This window comes from Aedes albopictus, chromosome 2 (assembly GCF_035046485.1).
Source record: "Aedes albopictus strain Foshan chromosome 2, AalbF5, whole genome shotgun sequence".
Lineage (NCBI taxonomy): Eukaryota > Metazoa > Arthropoda > Insecta > Diptera > Culicidae > Aedes > Aedes albopictus.
Window position 1 is genome coordinate 268,499,588 of NC_085137.1, and position 9,251 is coordinate 268,508,838.

At 37.2% G+C, this 9,251-nt stretch overlaps 1 protein-coding gene across 4 annotated transcripts in view; it reads right to left on the reverse strand.

Annotated features, from left to right (window-relative positions):
• Positions 1 to 9,251, reverse strand: part of LOC109621778 (integrator complex subunit 3 homolog) — a 490,050-nt gene that overhangs the window by 240,256 nt on the left and 240,543 nt on the right. The window lies entirely within an intron of this gene.

Genomic DNA, 9,251 nt, shown 5'->3' on the forward strand with positions numbered 1-9,251 from the left:
AAATATTTTGCATGAGTCGTTAATTTAGATGTTAATTGAGAAATTAACCTTTTGATTGCTTAAAAAAAATATTTCCTTGCTTAGTGGCTTGCAATCAAAAAAGCCCAAAATCGCATATTTTGCCCTATAAATTGAGGTATAGCTCAAAATTGTGACGTGTTAGAGCAAATCTGAGCCCGGATTCGGATTCAGCGGCCCAAAATCCTTCGGAGACACATAAGTTTGCTCTTGAGACAGAGAAAAAGTTAATTTTTGTTACGCTGTGTAACCGATTCGAATTTTGACGTTTGTTGGGGATCGCAATCGGTTAGCGCCACCGAACTGTAGGCGAAGGGGTGAGGAGGAGAATGACACTGTTTTGACTTTCCCCCAAGAAACGTCAAAATCTGAACCGGTTGGATATGCCCGCCGCCGCCATTACCGCTCGCGGATAAGTGGATAGTTTCCACAGAGTGTGCTTCGACGCTTATCCGATCTCTTATCTCTTTGCATCGCACCTTACCCACTATGTGCTCAAGCTCAACGTAGGGCGGCGGTAATAAATGATGAGCAACCGCGGCAGCCACGAGTGGATCAGCTGTTTGTTCCCGTGTCGACGTTTCATCGTGACGAACAACAGCAGCAGAAGCAAGCAATAAAAAACCCTATTGATTGATGCACCAAGCGGTAAGAAGAAGAATTTTGACATCTAAGCGGTGTGCCGTTTACATCCATCGACCAATCAGCGACGAGGATCTAATCGACGGCACACCGCTTGGATGTCAAAACTTCTTCTTCTTTTCGCTTGGTGCATCAATCAATTGTCGTATCTGCACCACACGACGACAGTAGTGTTGAGGTTTTTGAACACGCTCAGCAGAACAAGTGTGCAGCAGAGGTGTTCAAGTCGTCCGTTGTAGAATCACTTCGGAAAGCAGAAATTATTTCCGATAAGCACCCACCGATCGGCGCGATTGAGTCGGATCGAAAGTTCGTCCAATACTTTCTGGATCGACATGGGCATCGGATGAATTTGGCACGTGGACGTGTCTCAGTGTTCAGCGACGTCTTCGAGTGGATGATACGCAATGGTGGAATTAGGATCAAGCTCCGGTCGTCCGTACATCAGTCTTCGTCAACCTGATCACCGGCAACGCTATAGCTATATAGTAATAATGTCCAACATCATCGCTCTTCCTGCGCCAGAAGACCGCTGTAATGGTTTACCGTCAAACCAATTAGAGGGGGAGATGTTGAGAACCACTGGATTGTAAAGTCTCTCATGCTCTCGCCGTTCTGCGTGCTCGCCGATAGCATTGTAACACAGACAAACAGACGTAACACTCTTCAAAACGGCTTGGCACATGCATTTAACGATCAATTCAAATAACATTTGATTTGCGCGATCGTTCCACCAGATGCGCTAGTGTTCGATCGCTTTGACGTTTGTCAGTGTACACGTTGCTGAATGATGCAAACGAAAATTACAGGTAATTTGTGTAGTAGTGTGCGTGTCAGCAAAACATCAAATCGAAATCCATCATGGCCGACAGTGTCGCGCGCGGTTCTACCAACAGATGGCAGTGTGCTCATGAAAATGACACTGTGCAAAAGTTTTTGATGAATTTCCTCTAAGAGTTACGTCTGTTTGTCTGTGATTGTAATATGCCTTCGGTCGATGCACAATCGCAGAGATTAATTAGAAGCCGTTTTGTATATACGTGTCGTGTTTGTAATGTAGTCTTTTATGTAAATAAAGTTACGTTTTAATGTGTTTGTTATTCGCTACGCCTGAGAGTTTAATTAGACAGTAATGTCTCCCGGCCACCCCGAACTCCAGGTCGTAACATTTCCCTATGTGTGCGACGCGTTAAAGTCACCCATAATGATAATTTTGTCTTTTATAGGCTGGGGTAGACTGACTATATATCTAAGAAGGATCTGAAATTCTGGATTTTACGTTTGATTTTCAGCCCTGATGTACGTCGATATGATCAAGACCTTTTCCCCAAACACGTCGGCTAGATAGGAGCAGGAATTCTGACTTATTCTTCTGAACCGACTTTCTGCATAGACCCTTTTTGCTACCAGGACACATTGGTCGGGCTCCATACAAAGGGGCGGCCAAAACTTCCAAAAAACGAATTTGATATTTTTAAACTTTATTTCCCCTTATTACAAAGTTAATGTATTGTAGTTTTATGATTCTTTATAAAAAGCATACCAGCTTTTGTATTTCAATGACATTTTCACTGCCAAAATGGCCTAAGTCATAAAATTGAAAAATGAACCATTCGAAAAAAGTAAAATAATAATATTTTGAGAATGGAATACATTGTTTTATGTAGCATATGAAAGCTTGTTGTTTGACTGTTTGAATGCACGTATGGTGCAAAATTAATATGTAACGAAACTTTTCAAATTTTCATATATTGTACCTTAGGAATTTTGGTAATTTTTAAGTTAAAAAATGGTTCGTGTCGTCACGTGTCGCCGCAATTTCGACTTGAACATCATGCTTAGGGCTGCATTAAAACGTTTAAATATTTTGCAGAAAACTGCAGGTTTTCAAATTAGAGCTATTTAAAAAAAGTCATATTTTTACATATATTTTACGTTTTTTTTTTCATTTTTGACTGAAATAAAATTTATCCCCCACATTTTTTACACGTTTCGAACAAACTTTATAAGATTTGATCGAAAATTGATCATTTATTTGGGTTCAAACTGATTTTCTAACAAAAAAACGCAAAAAATGTGGGGTTTACTGACTTCCTCTCTCTCTCTCTCCTCTTCTTAGCGTAACGTCCTCACTGGGACAAAGCCTGTCTGTGTGTTTAGTATACATGGATGACATAATTGTTTTCTCTACTAGCTTGACGGAACATCTCGATAATTTGGGCAAAATTTTCGCAACACTCCAAAAACCTTAAGATACAATTAGACAAAAGCGAATTTCTTCAAAAAGAAGTCGCGTTTTTGGGCCACATCGTGACAACGGAAGGAGTGAAACCTAACCCGGATAAAATTAACATTATTCGGAAATAGCCTATTCCCAAAAATGAAAAGGAACTTCGAGGATTTCTAGGCATCTTGCACGGACAGAAAAGCGTTCACATACTAACTAAAATAACGATTGTTGAATATAAACATTGAAATTTTTTTGAAAATATGTGAATTCTTATAGTTTCAAACAGATTTGCTAATTTAAAATCCATATGAAATTATGTTTGATTTAAAAATCCAGTGTTTTGTGGCGACTCTTGTGGAAACTAACAACTTTGTTTCTAAGTCAATTCAACTGAGCAATCCCTCGGCATCGAATAGGAGTATTTTGATGCAAAAGTTTTACTGATAAATCCCTTGGTCACTTCTGTCAAACCAAGCAGAATGTTTTGTTTTAAAAAGCATTTACAACTTTTCTAATGCTGGAAAATGGATAGCTTTAAAATTATGCAAAGCTGTTGTACATGAAAAGCATAATTGAAAATTAATTTGAATTAGTGCGGCATGCGTTAGACAAGGTAAGACCTTTGTGAAAAGTTGTAAATTTGATTAATCAGGAGATTTCCTGATTTTTCTGTGAGAACATTTTTTTTCTCTTTTTTAATATAACTAATAACAACCCAGAGAAAAAAAACAAGCATGTTGTTTTCTAATAAATATATTATTGAAAGTAAAAGAAAACTATTTTTGAAAGTACTATAATATCGTAGATGTCAAGCTTGACATCCTCGTCAAAAGCCTGAAACTATTGTTATTTCAGTCAGATTTCCGATTGAGGAACAATAATACAGGGTTGTTAAAACAATCATACAGGATTGTAAAAACAATCATACATTATCATTGTGGCCAAAACAATGTCAAATTCCTTTTGAATTTACATCGAATATGGTTATTTTTACCGTAGATTTTTCTGCGTGTGGGATATTATAGAAAATTCATTCGAGATTTTGCTAAGATACCCGAATAAAAAATACAGTAGAAAAACCGAATGTTGTATTGTAACAGTACTATTTAGAACCATATTGTTACAATAAACACCACTGTAAAAATAAAAAATAAAAAAAACAATAAGATGTAATGTAGACACCATACAGTGAATTGTAAATAAGATTTTTACAATATACTATACGGGTTGTTAAGTATCGTAACAATATAAAAAAATATTTTTCTCCATATATATTTTTTTACAAAACCATACATTTTATTGTAAATGAATTGTTTGAAATACTGATACGTGGGCTTTAATATACCGTACATTGTATGGTACACGTATGGTTTCAAACAATAAAATGTACCGTAAATATATTGTTTTTAATTGTAATTTCACTACTGGTTATAAATTTAATCATGGTTTTGGAATTATTCTTTTTTGTTATGTTGTATTGTTTTACATTAGGCAGCGTCCATTTATTACGTAACGCTAAAATCGAACTTTTTCGACCCCCCTCCCCCCTCCGTAACGCTTTTTTGTATGAAACCCCGAAAATTTTTGTATGGGCCGTAACGCTTGGCCGTACTCAGAGCCGTAGCGTGCGGTTGGCCAGGTTGGCCCCCGCCAAGGGCGCCAGCCTCAGAGGGGCGCCAAAAAGGCCTAAGACTAGAAGAAAATAGAATGATGATGTTTTATTTTATAGATTTTGAGTATTTCTTCGCATATTCTTGCTAGGTTTCCTTCAGAAAATCTTTCAAAAATTCTTTCAGAAATTTTTCTAGGAATTTCTTTCAAAAATTCTCGAACAATTCCTCCAGAAATTCTCACAGAAACTCAAAACAGAAAATCAAACATTCTTCTGAAGATTTCTCTCGAAATTTTTCGAAGGATACCTATAGAAACTCCTCTAGGGAGATATTCAGAAGTTATCTAGTAATTTATTCAGAAATTGGTTAGGGGTTTTCTTCTAATATTTTTCCTTTAAAAAAATCTTTCAAAAAATCTTTCATGGACAAATTTGGAAATTTCTTTCAAGATACCTTTAGAAATTTCTCCACAGATTCTATAAATTTTCTGGGGGCTTAAGCTTCTATTTCTCCATACTTCTATTTCACATTTTTTCCTATAGAATATCCTTTAGAGATTCCTTTAGAAATCCCACCCAGGATTTTTTTCAGAAATGCCTTCAGAAGAAATCTTTCATATCGCTTAGAAAATTTACCATTGATTTCTTCCAAAATTATACCATGTTCACTAAAAATTTCTCCATAAATTTCTGCTAGAGTCCCTCTATAAAACCATGAGTTTTCCCATAAACTCCTCCAGAAAATCATGAACTTGGATTTTTTTTCATAAATTTCCCCAGGTATTCAGTTAGAAAATCCGCCATTGATTTCATCCACAATTTCTCCAAAGGTTTTTTTTTTTAGAGCTTTACATGGATTTCTTCAGAAATTCCTCCAGGGATTTCTTCGTAAAACCTTCTGGGGATTTTTAGAATATCCTCCAGAGAATCCTTAAGTTTAAAATTTTTCAAAAATATTTCCAGCGGGTCTCCACAAATTCTTACAGGCAATTTTTCACAGACTGTTTTAGGATTTCCAGGAATTGAATATTCTTACTGAAGTGTTTCCCGGGTTTTCATAAGGTATTCCTTCAAATATTTCTGCAGGAACTCCTCCAGAGTTTCAGAAGTTCATTCAGTGATTCCAGCAGGAATTCTTCTGGAGATTCCAACAAAAAAACTTATAAAGAGAGTTCTACAGGAATTTTTCCCGGCATTCTTCCATGCCCATGGTGCGTCTAATGCTAACTGAACATTCACTTTTTTCTGGGAAATATTTTGATTAAACTTCAGAGAAAGCCATTGGTAAATTTATTTGGTAAAGTAAATTTAAATTTAAATAACAATTAAAAAGGTCATTTCAAACTCCTAAAGAAATACACAACTGAAAAATACTCTAAGAAAAAAGAAAAATTCGGGGAAAATCTGTTTCTTCGGAACACCAAAATCAAACCTTTAAAAAAAGAGCACCTTTTTCTGAGCCACTATGCTTTTTTTTAGATTTTCAGAACTTTATTTTGGTACCTAAAATCAATTTCAGACATTTTTTGAAAGCACCTTTTGACAGCTGGTCAACTGCTTGACAGCTTCACCCCTTACAAAATGCAACGAGGGGTGATTCGGCAAATCGAGCCCATACAAACTTCGAACTGATTTTTAAATAGGTTCCCGGGCACCAAAATTCATGAAAATTTGGATTTCGGCTCAGTTTGACATGCAGATTCAGGAGTCATTTCAACACCGCTTAAGAAGCCAATTGTCATGGGGCGCCAATCTGAATGCTTGCCAAGGGCGCCATTGGACCACGCTACGGCTCTGGCCGTACTCCCCCCCTCCCCCTAGAGCGTTACGTAATTTGTGGACGGCGCCTTAGATAAACCATATAATGTTATATTATCTCGTCAAGTTCCTTCGATAATGGCAGTTCTAGCCAAACTAACCTAAACTTGTCTAAGTCTGAGTAGCCTCTGATTGCATTAACAGTTGAAGCTTAGGCTCCCATGTCCCACCAGCCAGATAACTGGGTTTTGCAAACTAAGCATTATTTGTGGCTACACTTTGAGCGGCATAATGGAACTATGCCTAGCGCGCTAAGTGTTATTAGACCACTATTGCAGACTACATCCCAAATTGGACTATCACACTTTTTTTGGTAAGCCTAAAAAGTGTGATAAAAGTGCACATTTGCCTCGGATCGTCTCGACGTCTTCGGTGCACTTATTCCTCCATTTACAAGGAATAAGTGCACCGAAGACCTCAACTCGATTCGACGTGACCCTGCGCTGCAATCACACTTTGAAGGTGTGTGCACACTATTGTGTCAGTCCAATTTGGGGTGCAGTCAGCAATAATGTAGTTGCATGAAGTGGGTGACGAGGTACATAAGTATCATTACAGCGTGCTTAACCGTTATTGCAATATTGAGGCTCCAGTTTGACTGAACTATGAAATATGTACATAACAACTCATGAGAAAACTGTCAAGTTCGATTCAACTATAAGTTAGGTTAAAAAGCGAAGACGAACTTATATCACAAGTCGTTTCAGTGTCCAGTCCAGTCCTTATGTTAAAAATGTCAAAGATAAATCGCATTTAATTCGGTTGTTGTACAAGGCAATTTCACATGAGAGAAGAAGAGAAAGAATAGTGTTGAACTCATCCACTGATTTACGGTAATCTGGCCTGCGTCTTTCTGGGTTGACCTACATTCGTATTCCTCTCATCGCACTCTACATACCTAGCCCACCATATCTCTTGGATATGCAGTCCTTAGGACACCTGGCTTACCACTTTATTTAAACATTTTATTGACTTTAAATAGATGTTTCAACTTATTCACTTTTTCCTCTTTCATTTCCTTTGCAACAAAAATGTCACGAACATCAACAAAACAAAGCACGGAATAAATCATAAACTGAATAAATAATTAAAAATGCGCGGAAAAAGATTGTTTCAGAATAGTGAATGGTTCAAACGTAAGAAAAACAGTATAATATATTGTTACATAAAGATCGGATGTAAATGTATAGTAGCTACCAATGTGCAAAGCTTTTAGCGAACGATTCCATTACAATACACTATATTGTAGCTGGTACACTGTATGGTACAGGAATGGTTTTCACCAAATACCCTATGGTTAGTTTTTATCCGGGTAGCTAAGCCCCTCACCAATGCTTTGAGGAAAGGTGAATCCATCTCACACACCAAAGAATTTGTGACAGCCTTTGAAAAATGTAAAAACATCCTGTCTGGAAGTGACATCTTACAGTATCCAGATTTTACAAAGCAGTTTATTTTGACAACGGACGCTTCAAACTTTGCTATTGGCGCAGTTCTTTCGCAAGGTACAATTGGTAGCAATAAGCCAGTTGCTTTTGCTTCCAGAACTCTGAATAAATCAGAAGAAAAATACTCTGCTATAGAAAAGGAGCTTTTAGCAGTAGTATGAGCATGCAAATATTTTCGACCATATCTTTATGGACGTAAATTCACTTGACCACAAACCGCTAACATACGGTTTAAATCTGAAAGACACAAACAACAGATTAGTCCATTGGCGTCTTTCACTAAGTGAATTCGATTATGAGATTAAATATCGCCCTGGGAAACAGAATATCGTCGCCGACAGTTTATCTCGAGTTCAACATGAAATAAATTTGAATGAGAATGAGTCATCGGACGATATGAGTGCACATTCAGCTGATACGGATGATTCGGAGTTTGTAAAATGTACAGAACTCCCTTTAAACGTATTCAGTAATCAAATTATCCTAAATTTAGGCCCAGATGAACCTGATATTTACGAAGAGATATTTCCAAAGATGTTTAGAAGAACGATTACAAGATTTGTATTCGGCGTTCCCTTGTTAATAAAAATATTCAAAGAGTATATGGATCTGAGGCGAACAAATTGCATCATGTGTCCAGAATCCTTGATGAATAGTATTCAAATAGTATATAAAAATTACTTCAGTAGATGCAAGTCATTCAAGGTTGTAATAACACAACAACTTTTGATTGACCTTAAAACATCCGAAGAACAAAACCTTATGATTGAGCAAACGCACGAATCAGCTCACAGAGGAGTTTGGGAAAACATGAAGCCAATTTCAAAACGTTTCTTTTTTCCGAGGATGAAACACAAAATTCAACGGTTTATTAAGTTATTGAAGTTATTGACGTCACTGTGCAAGCTACCATTGCTCGTCGAAAAACATCATTCCTACAATTAAGTACTATAATGATCGATCTTTTTGGAAAACAAAGTAGCGGCAGCATAGTCAGAATGGTACCTCACAATGAAAACTGTATTCGGCAGCCATGGCAGCAGCTGCAACGTATGTGACGATGTAATATAACAGTTAATTATGTTGAATGGTTGTAAGTAAATACTCCAAATTGAGATACGGAAATTCAATTTTATGTTAAAAATGTGTAAAACTTCTTTAGAGTAGAAGAAGGATGTGAGATATAAGATGTATTGTCGGGCCGCCACCAAACCGGACTTCGCACAATCAAGTCGCGACGCGACCCAACTCGCGACGTTTTTTAATCATGTCAAATGTAGTGCGCATCCTTCCCGTTGTTGTCAGCAACACAGCGCACTAGATGCGAAACAGTTGCGACACTTTTGGACCAAGAAAATTGCAATTTTTGATTGAATGTCGGTCTTGATTCCAACCGGATAGACAATACTGAATAAAGCTGTGATAAAGAGAATGATCACAGCAGGCGATATAGCGCATTTGAATGTGATGCGAACTGTCAAGC